This window comes from Acinonyx jubatus, chromosome D3, assembly GCF_027475565.1.
Source record: "Acinonyx jubatus isolate Ajub_Pintada_27869175 chromosome D3, VMU_Ajub_asm_v1.0, whole genome shotgun sequence".
NCBI lineage: Eukaryota > Metazoa > Chordata > Mammalia > Carnivora > Felidae > Acinonyx > Acinonyx jubatus.
In genome coordinates, this window is record NC_069392.1 from 34,223,764 (window position 1) to 34,242,147 (window position 18,384).

Consider the following 18,384-nt stretch of genomic DNA (forward strand, 5'->3'; position numbering starts at 1 on the left):
ATAAAGCAGTCCAAGTCAGGGAGATGATGGGGGTGGGAAGAGAGCAGGCAGAAGGAGGCAGTTCCTTTATGTAGCCAAGAATCTCACTACAGTGCTCATCAGTGACTTGAATCATCCTGAGACCTAACTCTAAGGAACTTCATCCAGCATGCTACTCAAACCAGAGTAGGTGGGGCTCACCCTACAGCAAAACCAAGGGAACTGGAAAAGGAGCCATTCTGAAAGCAACCCTATTCCCTTCCTCAAAGACAAGGATCAGATATCGCCAGTATTCTGCAAATCAACCATTCCTAATGATTGTGTGTGTGTGTGTGTGTGTGTGTGTGTGTGTGTGACGGCTGCAATTTTGCTCACCACTTTGTTACGCCCCTGTCAGCTTCCCTGACCAGCGTTGCATGGTGGTTGGAATTTGGTTTTATTTCCTGTCTTCTGCTGGTTTTGGGTTTTATTTGCTGTTCTTTTTCCAGCTCTTTAAAGCATAAGGTTAGGTTGTGTGTCTGAGATCTTTCTTCCTTCTTTAGAAAGGCTTGGATTGCTGTATACTTTCCTCTTATGACTGCCTCTTATGACCGTCCTAGAGGTTTTGGGTTGGGGTGTTGGAATTTGGTTTTAGTAACTAACATCAGGCTTCCAGGCACCTTCACCATCAACTGGTAACCTAAAAAATTAAGCGTTCAAAAAATGCAACAAAGTAAACAGCAGGCAATGGCCTTACCAGCACCAAAGAAACATCCAGGTGATAAAGCGGAAGACTAACCAAGATGTGGGCATTTGAATGTTTACTATCATTCCTTAGGAAACAGACAACTAGAGAAGGAAAATGTCAGCAGAGGTTTTTTTTTTTTTTCCAGCAAGCCGAGATCCTGAGAATGACTGTACAGAGACAAGAGAGCAGCCTCCCTGAGCAGCCACGAGGCTTTTGTGTTTTGTTTTTTGTTTTCTTACTGTTTGGGTAATATGAGTTGAAAGAAGAAATATCAATAACACATGGGGAGAATCCCAACTAAAGAAATCTGAAACATATAATAAAAGTTTTTCCCCCTATTTTGATTATTTTGGATGCTGGTGTTAAACTTCCAGGTGTTAGGATTTAAAAGGAAATTTTATGCCTTTCTTATTTATTTCTAGGATGAAATAGGATAGCATTTTTGTTTTCTTACATGACTTTCTTTGAAAATGTGCAATATATTGGTGGCTCAGTCAGTTGAGCCTCAGATTCTTGATCTCTGTTCGGGTCCTGATCTCAGGGTTGTGAGTTCCACCCCGCATTGGGCTCCACACTGGGCATGAGGCCTACTTAAAAAAAAGAGTGGGGCACCTGGGTGGCTCAGTCGGTAAGCGTCCGACTTCAGCTCAGGTCATGATCTTACGGTTCGTGAGTTGAAGCCCCGCATCGGGCTCTGTGCTGACAGCTCAGAGCCTGGAGGCTGCTTCCGATTCTGTGTCTCCCTCTCTCTCTGTTCTTCCCCTGCTCACACTCTGTCTGTCTCTCAAAAATAAATAAACATTAAAAAGGAAACAGAAAGAAAGAAAACGTGCATTATAAAGTTCCTCAAAAATAAAATGTTTACCCTTGAAAGGAAAAAAAAAAATTGCTCCACCACTCAATACCCAAGTCACCATACACATGATGCTTATTCGCCCTGAGTCTGGTGCTTTCCCACTTGTGCCTGTGATGTTATGAAGACCACGTGACAGAGTATATGCAGAATGTTTGGCACATTGTCAGGACTTAATACGTATTTGCTGTTAGCTAATGTTTTTTTATGAATCTGACGGGGGGAGTGGGGCGTGGGGGTGGGGCGTGGAGGTTGTTTTTGGATTCCTGCTTCCTGTGGGTCTGACCGGAGAGAGAAGTGAATCAAAGCGTGAGTGAGGCCAGGGCAAGAGGCACACAGGCAAAGGTCCATGATCTTTGGGAAACTTACAGTTTGCTCATGTCATTTATATTCCTGGTCCAAAAAAAAAAAAGGCTACAAAACCCCCGCAAACAACAAAAACACACAAACCTCTAGGAACGGAAGACAAGAGAAGAAAGAAGGAGGAGGAGGAAGATACCCAGGGAAAATGATGAGAAATGCTGATTTGCTACCCTGAGCCTATAGGGAAAGCTTCCATGTGATGGCTTATTTGGACCAATGCTGCTTGAAGAAAGAAAACTCAGCAGAGAAAAACAAACAAACAAAAAAAAATAGGGTGAATAAAGGCTTGTGAGAAACCCACACAGCCCATGTGATGGAGAGATATGCTCATGAAGGGATAGTCCATGAAAAGGGGCAGATTTTAAAAAGTTTGTAGGTACACCCAGTCACAATTTTGTGAAACATTATACTCACGTTGACAATAATTAGAAGACAATTTGCCATAATTTGAATATATTGTCTGGTAAAGCTCTAAAGATAAAATTCAGTATGAAAAGTTAACGAAGCACTATAAGATAATTTAAAATTACTTTAACGTTGTTTTGATTAATTTGGCATTGTTTCAGTTGATTCCTAGGCTATCACTTTTGATAACTAAGTGCTCCCTCATTTTGCTGTTACCTTTCAAGACAGTGTCAGACACATCTCTATATAATCACTATTAAATAAAAAACACAAGAACTCCTTGGATAGGATAGGGCGCTGGGGATACCACCATGGGACATGCATCACAGGGTCCTTATTTATTTATTTAAACAATTTTTTTTAACGTTTATTCATTTTTGAGAGACAGAGAGAGACAGAGTACAAGTAGGGGAGAGGCAGAGGGAGAGGGAGACACAGAATCTGAAGCAGGCCCCAGGCTCCCAGCTGTCAGCACAGAGCCTGATGCGGGGCTTGAACTTGAGACCATGACCTGAGCCGAAGTTGGCTGCTTAACCGACTGAGCCACCCAGGCACCCCACAGGGTCCTTATTTTTAAAAGATTTCCATCTGGCTCTCCCCAGTCTAGTCCTCCTTTAAGACCCTGTAGTGCCCCATGATTCTTCAGATGTGGCATGAAACCCACTGTATTTTAAGCACCTGTTGATTTGTTTCTCTCCCCCTTGGATGGCGAACCGAAAAGGCAGATCATAAATACTTGTTGACTTAGAGCGCAGATCTGAAGGAGGAGCAGGGGCAAGCCCTTTGAATCTTGGGGAGGAGCACTGGGCAGAGGGAATAGCAGAACAAGTGCCTGGGAGGGTTGGGCATGTTCCAGGAGCTGGGGGTGGGGGTGGGGGTTGAGGGTTGGGAGTGGGGAGCGGGGTGCAGAACGATTGGAGTGAGGCAGTTCGAACAGAAGAGCCCTCAGAGAGGTAAACAGGACTTGTAGATTGGGTAGAAGCTGGTAGTGACTGTAAGAAGTTGGGAGTCCGTGGGGGATTTTGAGCAGACGAGTGAAATAAATGATCTGGCTTTTCAAGTTGAAAGGATCCCTCTGGCTGCCAGACTGAGAATCAGCATGAGAAAGCAAAGACAGTGAGCCGGCACTGTAGTGCCTCCAGGCAAGAAAGTGTGGTGGCTTCACTTTGGAGGGAGTATGCAGGTCAGGCTCTGGATTCACTGAGCAGGTTGTGAAATGGGAGAGTCAGAGAAGGTGAGCACGACCCCAAGGCCTTTGGCCTGCCTGACTGGAACATGGAGTTGCTTTCTCGAGTGCATAAGGGGAACAGGTGCCCTGTGCAGAGAAGCCCAAGAGTTTGGTTTTGGACGTATGAAATTTGAGTTCCTTATTAGATACATCTTTTTTTTTTTTTTTTTTTAATGTTGAATTCTTCATCCAAATTGGAGAGTTAGTGGTGTTTCTTTTTCAGTATTACAGTCTATCAGGAACTGAAAGCTTTTGTAACAGTCTGGCAGGAACTGAAACCATGGTGGGGGGAGGGGAAGGCTTGAGTGTTTTTGTTTAACCATAAGGAGATAGGGGCGCCTGGCTAGTCCAGTCAGAAGAGCATGCAACTCTTGATCCTGAAGTGGTGAGTTCAAGTCCCATGTGTGGCATAGAGTTTACTTAAAACAACACAAAGCGAAACAAACAAAAAAGCCTACAAGGAGACAGATTTATACCCACAAACCCATGGTTCTTCAGCAAGGAATATGACATTTGAGGCACTCTTCAACAGCCAGCCCAAGGCTATTAGTGCTCAGTGTTGTGGGTTTTTGGATTAAGGTAATTCTGAAGGGAAGTTTGAAATTCTAAAATGTATGTGGGGCTCTCTTTGGAGAGGCAGTCTGCCACGGGCCCTGAACGTCCCTGTGTGCTCTTGCTGAGTGCGCCTGATTGTTAGGTCCGTGCATCTCCTGATACAGAGCAGTTTGTCTAGTTAGTCACATTAAGTAGGTCACAGCAGAGGGAGAATGGCTTGTCTCTTGCCTGCTCAAGGGCTGGGGCCTTGACCCTGTGTTCCTCTCCTGCATGGCAATCCACTGTGTATGCAGGTATCATTTGGGACCATGGCACAATCCCTGTGTTACAATGGAACTTTTGAAGCAAAGGTGCTCATGTTGTTTGCTCTGTTGTTAGTAATCAAGTCCTTTGTCTCTGACCCAGGAGTCTCGTGCCTTCTGCCAGCGTCCATGAAACAGGAACACAGTAACTTGTTAGTGTGCAAGGGGGGTAAAATTTCAGACCCTTTACATTTCTTGACCAGTCTCATCTTCCTCAAAGGAGTTGTCTGAAGCTTATGCCTGGGTGGAGAGGTAGTTTGGGTAAAATAGAAAGAGGATCAGGGCAGATGTCCCAGGCCCAGCAGAGAAGGACTCTATTTCCTCTTGTGGACTGTGCTTCTGGATAAAGTACTTGATGGGGCAAAAATTAAGAAAACTGATTACATGGAGCTGAAGGGCATAGGTTAATTTTCAATTTGTTTATATTGTTTTACTCACCACATAGGAAATGGGAATCCTTCCTACAATTCCTTAGGTTTGAGTAAAGGATGGGGACAGGTGGAAAGGTCATTTTCAGGGTAGAGGCAGAAGATCATGGCTGCTGAAAATAAAGGAAATCCCAGTCCACTTTTGCCCAGGGATGGATAGGGAGTCAGGCCACAAAAATGCACCACCTTTATTTTTACAAAGAGAATCCATTTGCATTTATTTTTAAGAAACTCAAGACTGCTTAGGCCCCTGGAGTGCTGAATCTTCACATTCATTGCCCTTAAGACCACCTCCCTCCCTTGTTGGAACTGCCCTTGCTGTGCTGGCGTTAGGGGTGGGAGGCAGGTACAAAGATCTAGAAGAGTTACTGACTGTCTAAAGGAGTAGCAGAGGGAGGCATAATTTCAGTAAGTGTCAGCCTTTCAGAAATATACAGTACTAACTTAGTAATGTATTGACTTTATGCAGACTTTTGCAAATCTAACTTTTATACTGTGTGCCATGTAATCCCTCTTCCTTCTACTGGGGGTCATCTTTTGAGAGTTGATATCAGTGATGAAAGGGGAGGGAAATAATAATGGGGCTTGTCTGGAGCCATCAACACAAAGAACACACAGATGAATCGATATTGTACAGTAGGTTTGACTGAGGTATAGTGAAATTCATTTTCCCACCAGTGATTTCCTCAGTGGTTTATCCTATGTTCCCCTCTAGGCACTCCAGCCCTTCTGGCTGGCCAAAATCTGTGCTTAGAGGGTTGAAGGAGAGGATTAGAATGGCACCCTGTGACAAAGGATACATAAATAAACATTTTTTTTAATGAGCTCACGTTTTTTTGCCCTAAAAAAGTAAGAAATGCTTGAATCCATTGCTTGTCTTTATCCTTCTGAACTATGCTGCCAACCCAAATAGATGAGAATGTGGGAAGGTGATGGAATTTAGAGATGTCAGAAACCACTTTGATAAGAGGTAAGAAGTTCTGACTTCTTTTTTTTAATGTTTATTTATTTATTTTGAGAGAGAGAGAGAAATGATATGTGTGCATGAGTAGAGGAAGGGCAGAAAGAGAGAGAGAGAGAAAGAGAGAGAGAGAGAGAGAGAGAATCCCAAGCAGGCTCTGCACTGTCAGCACGGAGCCCAACGCAGAGCTTGGACTCATGAACCATGAGATCATGACCTGAGCCAAAATCAAGAGTCAGACACTTAACCAACTGAGCGACCTAGGCATCCTAGGAAGCTTTGACTTTTATACACATATGGTGCTTTTGTTTTACTTAGTGTGTTGGCTAAATGGAAAAAAAACAAAAAACCTTTATCTTCTCCCGTGCAAAATAGTCTACTTCATCTCAATTTGCAAAATTTCTTGTTTACTTCCTTTACTCAGTATTCCAGGTCTTCATATAAAAGGACAGGCATTATGTCTCACGCTGAAATCCAGATCGCTGATGTCCAGATTAGATTCTAGTCATTTCCATTCTCTTTTGCCATCATGTCATATAACAAAAAAAATGCATTAATTGCGAACAGTCTCTGAATCAGGTCTCCTGCAACAGAATTGGTGAATTAATGGAAGTTTCTGCATCATTTAAAAAACGAGGAACACTAATACAAATGCTTATTGTGTCTACAGCAGGGATTTTGTGGGTAATCACTATCTGCTTGAATCCAAAGACAGAGAGATAATTAGTTGCTTCCCGGGGGAACGGTCTGTTAAGAAAAACACTTTCAGTTTTGTTGTGGAGAAGCAGCACTAGGGTAAGAAAGGAAAGACATAGCATTTCAAGTGTTCTGGGAAGGATGGACTGATGACCTTGAGGAAGGAAGCATTTGTACTGGGGCGTTTTTGGATAGAAAGGAGTTCTTTCAGATTCTGAGCCTTTTCTGTGAATTCTAGACTTTCTCCAGGTTCAGGGGTTGGATAAGCCAACAGGGCTATTTTTCAGAAAACATGGACAGTGGATTATTAGCTTTCCATCAAGAGGGCTCTATTCACATGCTGTCCACTCCTAGAACATAAACATAGGATCTTCCAAAATCAGCCACACGTGACTATTGAGCACTCTCAATGTGGCCAGTTTGAATTGAGATGTGTTATAAATGTAAAATACACATCAGATTCTGAAGACATAGTGTGAAAAAAGACTGAACCATATTATTAAGTTTTACAATGCTGAGATGTCAAAGTGATAATATTTGGATATAATGGATTAGATAAACTATAATATTAACATTAACATCATCTGTTTCTTTTTACTTTTAAAGATGTGACCACCATAAAATTTGAAGTTACATGTATTTCTTTTGGAAGGCACTGCTCTAGAAATTCAGAAGAATAGAATAACTGTAAGAAAGGGAGAAGGAACACAGAGGAAAAAAAAAAGTTGACTTTTCTTCCCCCTTTAGGTCCTGAGGAATTTAGTGAAGGAAAAAAATTTTTTTCTCTTAGAATTTTAGAGCTAAGTCCATTAGAAATGATCTAGTCTGATATATCTTAAACTAAAGAACCTTGGGAAATTTGGAAGTAATCTGTAACTGCAGACCCCAGCTTGAGAAGCAATGATAGAATCCAAGAAACTTATGTTATAGATTCAGGAAAGTAAGGCTCAGGAGACTAAGTGACTTCAGAGTGCTTAGTGGAGACGTAAGACTGGAAACCTGGTCTCCCCTACCCAGTCTGTTCTCTGGTACCCTGTGGAAATGTTTTGTTTTGTTTTGTTAACAAGAAGAGGTGAATTATTCCCACAAATGTGTCAGTATACATGGAAAAGTGATATGTCTCTACAGCAAAAGGAGAGTATATCAGGATAGACTTGAGGCTATCTTAAAAAAAAGGTCAAATTCAGTTCGCTTCCTTTCATTCAACGGATATGACATTTCCATATTTCCCTTTTTACCCCAGATAGTCCTAAAATCCTCGTTTGGATTTTATATTCTATATTCTGGCACCGTGATGAGGCTTTTTTTTCTTTAATGTTTATTTATTTTTGAGAGGGGGGGGGAGAGAGAGAGAACATGCATGGAAGGGACAGAGAGAGAAAGGAAGACAGAGGACTCAAAGCAGACTCAGCACAGTCAGCACAGAGCCCGGTGTGTGGCTCGAAGCCACCAACCATGAGATTACGACCTGAGCCACTTAGGTGTCCCACCCTGATGAACCTTTTATTTTTTTTCAACGTTTTTGTTCTTTAATTTTTGGGACAGAGAGAGACAGAGCATGAACGGGGGAGGGGCAGAGAGAGAGGGAGACACAGAATCGGAAACAGGCTCCAGGCTCCGAGCCATCAGCCCAGAGCCTGACGTGGGGCTCGAACTCACGGACCGAGAGATCGTGACCTGGCTGAAGTCGGACGCTTAACCGACTGCGCCACCCAGGCGCCCCGTGATGAACCTTTTAAAAAACTTATTTTGATATCTTCCTCCCTGGATCCATACGTGGTATGAGGGGGTTATATTTCCTTTTTAGATTCCTCTCTTTCTTCAAATTCAGAAGTTTCCTCTTCAAAATATACACCCTTTGTCTGCTCCAAGTCTTTTCTCCAGGACTGCTGTTAGTAAAACATATGTCACGCCATCAGTCGTGTCTTATGGATTCTCTGTTGCCAAGGCAGCGAACTGAGAGGCTGGCCTCAGATAGCACCTTCTGGTAAACTCCTCAGAGCTTTCCTCAGGTAGGAGCACAGTGTTTCCTTACAACGTAAAAAGTTCCTGGAGCTCTTAAAAAAAGTTTCTGGAATGTGCCCGTGCCTGTCCAGACTTCCTATACCTTTTCTCTTGCTTGGGGTCAATGACCCGGCAGTGGTATCTGGTGGCCTCTGCCATGGCATTTTCTCATATAAGGAAGTCCAACCTTTTGTTCAAGTTCTTGGCCCCTGGGACAGTTGCGAGATTGGCCTTAATGATTACACAAAAACAGTTCTCTACTTCTCTTTGTCCGCTCCGAATGCTTTAGAACTATCATATATAATTAGCACTGTCCACCGTCTTCCAGGGAATCTAGACAACCCACCAGCATGTTCTCTCTGTGTCTACTGTTAAAAGAAAATTTAGATTTTGGAAACTTTGTGATTACTTTCCAGAAGAAAGATGTTATGAGGAACTAGTCTAAAGAACTGACTCATGCTGGGTAACTAAGTGTTCCTGTTCATTCCGCGATGACTAACAGCATTCTTCTGGCTGTTAAGTGTGATGATTTCAATTATTATATTGTGTAACCAAAAGATGGCAGTGCTCACTCTTCCTGTTTTCTGTGGTAGGACAAAATGGAAAGGTCATCTTGTTCTTCCATTTTTTCCTTTACTCATCACAAAGTGAAAATAGTGAGTAAAAGTTACATAAGCAAATAAGTAAAATATATCTGGAGCCTCTTCAGTAGAACACTGATAATTTGCAAAGGGCAATTCCATGGCAAAAAGAATATAAGACATTTTCTTTTATTTGCTTGATTTACTTTTCTGGTTGCTTCTATTTTGAACATTTAAAACACGGCCTCCAGAAAACCTCCATGATACTTGACTGGTGGCTGTTAGTTCATGTCTGTATGTGCCAAGAGAATACTGACTGAAATAAAATTCGGCAATTTGTTGGTTATTATATTTCCCCAAATTACTGCCCCATTAACCCCATCCCATCTTTTCTTAGGCATCAATTTATCCTTTGAATCCAAGTGATTTTTTTTTCTTTTATAACTTTACTTTCTTGTAAGTTATGTCACTGAACAATTAGACCAGAGATTTGATCATCTAGAGTAGTATACCTAGACCCATACCCTGCTTAAATAGGAAGCCATACAGTCTGGCAGAGTCAGTAAGTAATTTAACTCTTACTGGAGCTGAATGCCTCCAAAAAGAATGATTTCAGTTCATCCTATTCATTGATGAAGTCAGTTGGCTACATACAAAACAGATTTGGGGACATCTGTGTCGATAGATTGCGTGTGGTAGTCAGACCTGAATTCACATCCAGACCTTGCTCGGCACTGTGATCGGGAATAAGTTACTCAACTTTGGGCAAGTTTCATCCTAAGGAAAAATGATGATAAAATACCCAGTGTGCAGGCCGGTTGTGAGAATAAGGTGAAACAATCAGTATACGCGGAAATAGCTCTCCTGACCAGTAGTCAGTTAACCTATGCCTTCTTCCTTCCTATTAAGAAAACATACACTTATATCCACCATTATTGTTGTTTGGTCAGTAAAAGAGAATAAATAACAGAACTATACGTGTGCAAGTGTTCTGTTCCTTTGGGAACAAATACTTAATTGATTTCCATATTCCATAGGAGTTATTGTTTAAATCATTCATTCAGCAACTCCTTCAGTTGTAACATGTATTGAGGGCCGGGGCTCTGCTAAATGTCTACGTGGATTGACTCCTTTAACTCATAGCACCCCTACAACAAGATGCTATCATCCCCATCTTACAGCTGGAGAAATGGAGTTACAGAGCTGTTGAATAACTCGTCCAAGGCCACGCAGCTAACAAGGTGGAAAGCTTAGAATTTAAAAAGTGCCTCTAGAGTCTATGCGACTCCACGTCTCTATTTACCCTGATAAAAAAGAAGAGGGTAAGTGCCTTGTAAGGGAGTCTTCTTCTCTTTCCCTTTCTCTTTCTCCTCCTCCTCCTTTTCTTCTGTTCTTTAAGAAAAGTTTTATTTTAGCCTGCTCAGTGCCACCCTCCCTGTGCAAGTCTGTAGCCCTAGGGCCAGCCCCCTTCACCGATGTGCATCACTCTGTGCAGAAGCACTGCCAGCATGTCAGACAAACTGCCCTACAAAGTCGCCAATATCAGCCTGGCCTCCTGGGGACACAAGGCCCTGGGCGTTGCAGAGAATGAGATGCTGGGCCTCATGCCCACGAGGGAGATGTACTCAGCCTCCGAGCTGCTAAAGGGCACCCGCATCGGTGGCTGCCTACACATGACCATGGAGACTGCCGTCCTCATTGAGACCCTCGTAGCCGTGGGTGCTGAGGTGCGATGGTCCAGCTGCAACATCTTCTCTACCCAGGACCATGCAGCGGCTGTCACTGCCAAGCCTGGCATTCCAGTGTACGGCTGGAAGGGTGACATGGATGAGGAGTATCTCTGGTGCACTGAGCAGACCCTGTACTTCAAGGATGAGCCCCTCAACATGATTCTGGATGATGGAAGTGACATCACAAACCTCATTCACACAAGGTACCCATAGCTCCTGTCAGGCATCCGAGGCATTTCTGAACAGACCACAATGGGGTGACAACCAATGGGAAGCTGAAGGTGCTTGCCATCAACGTCAATGACTCTGTCACCAAGGGCAAGTTTTACAACCCGTGTGGCTGCCAGGAGCCTCTTATAGATGGCATCAAGTGGGCCACAGATGTGATGATTGCAGGCAAGGCGGCAGCGGTAGCAGGTTGTGGCAATGTGGGCAAAGGTTGTGCCCAGGCCCTGCGGGGTTTTGGGGCCTGCATCATCATCACAGAGATCGACCCCATTAATGCCCCTCGGGCTGCCATGGAGGCCTGTCAGGAAGGCAACCTACCTGTCACCACCACAGGCTGTACTGACATCATCCTCGGCCAGCACTTTGAACAGATGAAAGATGATGCCATTGTGTGTAACACTGGACACTTCGACATAGAGATTGATGTCAAGTGGCTGGATGAAAATGCTGTGGAGAAGGCCAATGTCCACCTCCAGGTGTACTGAGAATGGACTGAAAAATGGGCTCTGTAACATCCTGTTGACTGAGGGCCAGCTGGCCAACCTGGGCTGCACCATGGGCAACCCCAGCTTTGTGATGAGCACCTCATTCCCCAACCAGGTGCTGGCACAGATAGGGTTGTGGAGCCACCCAGACAAGCACCCTGTTGGGGTCCACTTCCTGCCCAAGAAGTGGAATGAAGCAGTGTCTGAAGCTCATCTGGGTAAGCTGAATGTGAAGCTGACCAAGCTGACGGATAGGCAGGCTGACTGATAAGGGGCTTGTCCCGTGATGGCCCCTTCAAGGCTGATCATTACTGCCACTGAGAACCAGGCCTGTTGTTTGCCTTATAGCTGCTGGCCTCACTGGGGTCCCACTTCACTTCCCCAAGAGCAAATGGCACCAACTTTTTTTTTAAATTTTTTAAAAATGTTTTTATTTATTTTTGAAGGAGAGAGAGAGACAGAGCATGAGCAGGGGAGGAACAGAGAGAGAGGGAGACCCAGAATCTGAAGCAGGCTCCAGGCTCTGAGCTGTCAGCACAGAGGCCGATGCGGGGCTCGAACCCACCAACTGTGAGATCATGACCTGAGCCGAAGTCGGACGCTTAACTGACTGAGCCACCCAGGCGCCCCAAATGGCACCAACTTTGAGATAGGCTTGTTAATGTCCCCCATTGACTCCCTGGGGCTGGTCACTCAGTCTTTAGCCTCTGCTACATCCCTCATGCTGCTCCAAGTGTGGCAGGGGGAATTGAGAAGCCCTTCCTCAAGCCCTGGTCATGACAGAGGTACACAGGAAATACCCATGGGGAGCCATGAGCTCAGGGGGTTTGGAACCGCTCACTCAGTCCTTCCTTACTTAGGCTGGAAGTCGGCAATGGTGGTCACAAAGCCCACGCACTTTACCATCTAGGCCCTCCCTTGGCCTATGGACTTTATACCCATGTTCTTAGTTTACTGGTTCACTAGTTCCTCAGCCGTGACAGATGAGAATGAACTGTATCAAGGGGCAAGGAGGAACTATTGGGAGTTTGTTCCTGAGAGCCTGGCTTAGTGCTGGGCATTTTGTTGTTTAAGAGGTTTCTCAGAATAGTTAGGTCAGTACTTTCAGTTCCCATTTCACAGAGCTTCGAATCTACTATTAAGGGACAACCAAAAAAGGACAAGAGAAGTGACAGTCAGAGGTTGAGAGGGGCTTAGATCTGTCACCTCTTTGCAACTTGATGGTTCCTACCACAATCCTGGATCAAAAAGATTCATTTGGCTTATAATGCTTAATTAATGTTTATGATGTTAAAGTGAGCAGGAAGGTGGGTAAATAAAAAATTTGGCGCCGAAAAAAAATTATTTTATTGTGGCAAGAACACTTAACACAAGACCTACCCTCTTAACAAAATTTTAATTGTACGATACAATATTGGTAAGTACAGTGTTGTATGGCAAATCTCTAGAACTTACTCATCTTGGTTAATTAAAACTTTGTGGGGGTGCCTGGGTGGCCCAGTCGGTTAAGCAGCCAACTCGGTTTTGGCTCAGATCATGACCTCACAATTCATGAATTCAAGCCCTGGATTGGGTTCTGCACTGGCAGTACAGAGCCTGCTTGGGATTCTCCCTCTCCCTCTCTCTCTGCCCCTTTCCCCACTCATGCTGTCTCTGTCTCCCTCAATATAAACAAACAAACAAACAAACAAACAAAAAAACCTTTATGCCCATTGATTAACAGCTCCCCATTTCTCCTTTCCCCTAGCCCCTGGAAACCACCAGTTTACTCTTTGAATGATTCTATGAATTTGACAATTTTAGGTCCCTCATATAAGTGGAATCATGCAGTATTTGTCCTTCTGTGACTGGCTTATTGCACTTAGCATACTGTCCTCAAGGTTCATTGAATTGTCACATACTACAGAATTTTTTTATTTAAAAAAATTTTTTTTAATGTTTATTTATTTTTGAGAGAGAGAAAGAGAGACAGAGTGTGAGTTGGGGAGGGGCAGAGAGAGAGGAAGACAGAATCCAAAACAGTCTCCAGGCTCTGAGCTGTCAGCACAGAGCCCGATGTGGGGCTCAAACCCATGAACCGTGAGATAACGACCTGAGCCGAAGTCAGACGCTTAACCGACTGAGCCACCCAGGCACCCTAGAATTTCTTTATTTTTTTTTAAGGCTGAATAATGCTCCATTGTATGAATATACTGCATTTTCTGTGTCCAGTCATCTGTGGTTGGATATTTAAGTTGTTTATACATCTTGACTGTTGTGAATAGTGCTTCAGTGAACATAGGAGTGTTAATGTCTCTTCAGGATCCTGATGTTGATTCCTGTAAACACATATCCAGAAATAGGATCTCTAGATCAGATGGTACTTCTACATTTCTACATTTCTATATCGAGGAACTCCCTATTATTTTCCATAGGAGCGTTGCCACCAACAGCACACAAGGCTCTCAGTTTCTCTCCATCCTCACCAAAACCTATTGTCTCTTTTTTCTTTTGGTAATAGCCACCCTAACAGGTGTAAGGTTGGGGAATGGAGAGTATCATATCCTGTAATCCCAGCCCAACGGCAATGTGGCTTGGCTGCTGAGTCAAAGGATCCCCAGCACTAAAATAAATGGTGTCAGCAATGAGGATATAGAATTTTGGGTGGGCCAAAATCAAGAGTTGTTTAGGTGAACTTGAGCAGGCAGCCACTGAAAAATGAAAAGAAAGGTGCCTTGCTTACTAGCCAGATTAGCTCTCTCCCCTTGAATCCTCTCATCTCTTTATCTTCCTCTCCCTGGCTTTCAGGTGCTTTAAGGAAAAAAGGGATTACAGGCAGGGCTAGGTCTCCCTGTGCCCAAGGAGAACACAGCCATCTAAGTATTTTGGGGAAGTTCGGTGTTGGGGTGAAGAGGACCTTAAACTCTCTTATGGCTCTGTTGAATACAGGCAGCCACGTGACCATCACATCGTCAGGGAGAAGCTCGGGTTGAGCTGATGGGATCTGGGGAGGGATCTCATCAGGAAAAAGAGGCTAACATGAACTTGTGGGCGGGGCCTTTGGTGCACACCTTGTCAGCATATGGTTCTTGCATGTCCATCTGAATATATAGGAGGAACCGGTGTGCTATATACTTGTACTTCCCTATCCCATAAATGCCGTAGGGGGCCCTCTTGATCTGGATGAGCCATTGGGGAAGAAGTGCTGGTGAGGCAAAATTCCCTGCCACTTGGCATCAATGAGTGAGTCAGGATTCAGTACAAGGGCCTCTACCCTCTGATGTTCACTAAGGAGAGCTATCTTGTTGTGACAAGTCAGAGGTCTCAGTCTCAGTGACCCAGACTTCTGGGTTATCACACCTCTGTCTGCAGGGGTGTCTGATAAACCTCAACAACGTTCTGCTCACCAAAAAAAGGAGGCCAGTGTTGCAGACAGTACATGTCAGTACCTTGGCAGTCTGTTTGGTCCTTTACATGGCCGTGGCAGGCAGAGTTCTAAGATGGCCCATGACCTTCTTCTGGTTTTATTCCCACGCTTATGTTATGTTACCTGGCAAAGATTTTGCAGATGTAATTAAGGTTAATAACCACTTGAACTTAGCCTAGGGAGATTATCTGGGTGGATCTAACCTCCCATGAGCCCTTTAAAGCCCTGAGTTTTCGTCAGTTAATAACAGAAGAGGAAGTTAGAAAGAGAAGAGGCAGGGGAAGATTTGACGCCATTGGTTGGCCTTTAAGATGGAGAGGGCAATGTACGAGGGTTGAAGATTGGCTCCTAGGACTGAGAGTGACCTTCTGGCCAACAGCCAGGAAATGAGGATCTCTGTCCTCCAAGTGAACAAACTCCAGATAAGAGCCTAGCCTGATTGTCCTCTTGAATTCAGCCATGTGAGACACCAAGCAGAGGACTTAGCCAAGCTTACCCAACCTTCTGATCTACAGAATGGTGAGCTAATGAATGGGTGTTGTTTTAAGTCACTGAGTTGGTAGTAATTTGTTTCACAGCAGTGGAAAATGAACCCAAAATCAGCATCTCTCAAGGGGCCCCAGAGCAACTAGCTGCATTAGAAGCTATCCAGCAAGTTAAAAAAAATATTTCATTATCTAAAATCAATTCTTGAAATAAAAACATTGGCACTTACTTTTAAGTTAATTAATTTGTGAAACCATTTTCTTTTGTCGAATACACACTGGCATTAAAACAGAGTAAAGAAGTACAATGGGTATCTGCAAAAATCAGCTCTGATTATTGTATTCACCCAAATTTTGTGTCTGCACATGTGAAATAAAATTAAATTTCTCAAACATTTTATATGCAGCACTTTTTTAATGCAGCATTTTTTACAAAGTGCACTGTTTTTCACTGCTATGGTCTTCATAAAAGATTTGGCTTAAAATTTAATAAAAAGACTAGGGTAACTTCGCTGTATTTTTCAATAGTATTTGTATACAGAACAATTTGAGTCAGCATGCAAGCAACATCCTTTCTTTTCGCATACCTGTATTTAGGGAAAATTATACCTGTTTTGGCAAAAATAAAAACCAACACAAGGAAGCAGCATTAAAAAGACCAATGTGAGCAGCACATAAAAATCACATCTTTATTGATTATTAATTAAAATTCTCAATCATGTAGTAGGCACAGGGAGAGCCAGACTATGGGGGTTCACTCTCTGGAAGAATACCTTTAAGTCATTTTTTACAGCTTTAGCGTCAAGCTCTGAAGAGTTTGACAAAAGTCTGGAATTACTTCTGGTGCTACTTTCAGGGAGTGAAGATGTCCTTGTTGAGAAACAGAACACTTGGACAGTGTCTGAGATTGATGATTTTCAGTGTTACTGCACATTCACCTAAGTCAGCGATACCTGCATCCACCAGGTAGAGTTTGTTTTACAGGTGCTGGGAAACCTGGGAACCTCTGAGGTCCTACAATCCAAATGACCTCCTTTGAGCTCCAAGTCTCTGTTCTTGCCAATTCAAATTTCTGGCAAAGAGAGGCAAAGGGAGGTGGGCCTTCAAGGGCCATAACGGCTCCATTGCTCCCTGCAGGGTCAGTCGAGGCCTCTATTGCAAATGAATTGCAATTGAACTCTCCCTCTGTCCCATCCCGCTTCCCCTGTCCTCTTACACATGGTATTTCCCAGTAAAAACCTGCATAAAAATCTCTTCCCCTGTTTTTCATTGGAGGGTAGGCATGAGAAGTGGGGCAGGAGACACTTGACCTTTGGCATCAAGTATAAATAACTGCGGTGTCTAAGCCCCTAACTACTATATTCTTCACTACTTCCATTCTCCAAGAGCAGGCTCTAGTTTCAATAATTGGGAAAACTGCCTCAAAACTACAATCTTGAATGGGTCTCAGCCCAGGATTGTATTTTAAGGTACAAAGGTCTGCCTCCTGGCCTGAGTGGCTCAGTTGGTTAAGTGTCTGACTCTTGGTTTCTGCTCAGGTCATGATCAAATGGCAACTCTTGGTTTTGGCTCACGCCATGATCTCATGGTTTGTGGGCTCCACGCTGACAGTGCGAAGCCTGCTTGGGATTCTCCTTCTCTCTGTCCCCACCTCTCTATCTCTCTCAAAATAAATACATAAACTTGGGGCGCCTGCGTGGTTCAGTCACTTAGGTGCCTGACTCTTGATTTCGACTCGAATCATCATCTTGTGGTTTGTGAGTTCGAGCCCCATCTTGGGCTCTGGGCTGACAGTGTGGAGCCTGCTTGGGATTATCTCTCTGTCTCTCCCTCTGCCCCTCTCTCTCTCTCTGACTCAAAATAAATAAATAAACTAACTAACTAAATAAATAAAATTTAAAGAAAGGGCTCCATGTCCAATGGCAGATGTTGGTTTATCACATGATCAATCACTACCTTCTACAGGGCAGGGTGGGGAGGGGGAGAACTGAGCTAAGTTTTGAATTTTGTTGAGGAAGGGAGTTGGCTGTGGGATAGAGAGGAACAGGGAGGGGGTCCTGACACAGTTTCCAAGAAATTGAAATCAGTGTTCTAGAAACTTTAGCGGGGAGGATGCAAAGAGAACAGAGGAATGGCGCACTTGCTATCCGTCGCAGAGGCAGCTGGTCTGGGGAGACACTTCCTTTGCAAAACCATCTGGTGAGCTGGTTGCTATGACAGCAATAGTAATCCTCTCCTGCAGACTCCACGGGAAAAATGCTCCTCTGACTTTCATTCTTTCTTTTTTCCCCAATATTTTGAAATATGCTTTTGATGCGAAATATTCAGGGCTGGTGACCTTCCTTTGGTGTGCAGTAAGGCAAAGCTCTTTCTCTCTTGGATCCTTTCTACACATATAAAACCAACACTTTAATACTTGAGATTTGTGTTGAATTTTTAAAAGAGGGTTTTATGTAGCTGTGGCCACACAATGAGGTGAACATGACCATGTCACAAATACTGAACAGCTCTTTAGCTGTCCAGATACATTGTAGAATTGGATTTCTCTTTGCACTTCAATTCAAGGAAAGTCATTTGTTTATTAAAGTGGTACATGTCTTACGTCTCCCTTTATCATTAACCAGTTTTAAGTTAGTGACTTTTTTGTTAACTACTTTGCTTAAATAAATCACTTCAAGTCAGGAAGTGGAAGAAATTGAAATGATTATAAATTAGTACAATTCGATACCTGGTTCTTATTTGGATACGCAGATTCATAAGTAAGGATGGTTTTTAAGAGTTTTCTTGTACGGGGTAATAATAGTTCTCACTGCCGCTTACTGAGGATTTATTCCGCTTCACGTACTTTGCTAAGCACTTTCATATGTAATTTTATTTAATTCTCAAGTTAACTTTATGAGATAGGTGTTAAGTCCTCACTTTATAGATGCAAATCTGGCATATATCCTGTCTTTGCTGGGGTGACGGA

The 18,384-nt window shown here is 43.5% G+C and overlaps 1 pseudogene; it reads left to right on the forward strand.

Moving 5' to 3' along the window:
* The first annotated feature begins 6,141 nt into the window (after window positions 1–6,141).
* On the forward strand, window positions 6,142–17,303 carry LOC128312306 (adenosylhomocysteinase-like; annotated as a pseudogene).
* Window positions 17,304–18,384: the final 1,081 nt, after the last annotated feature.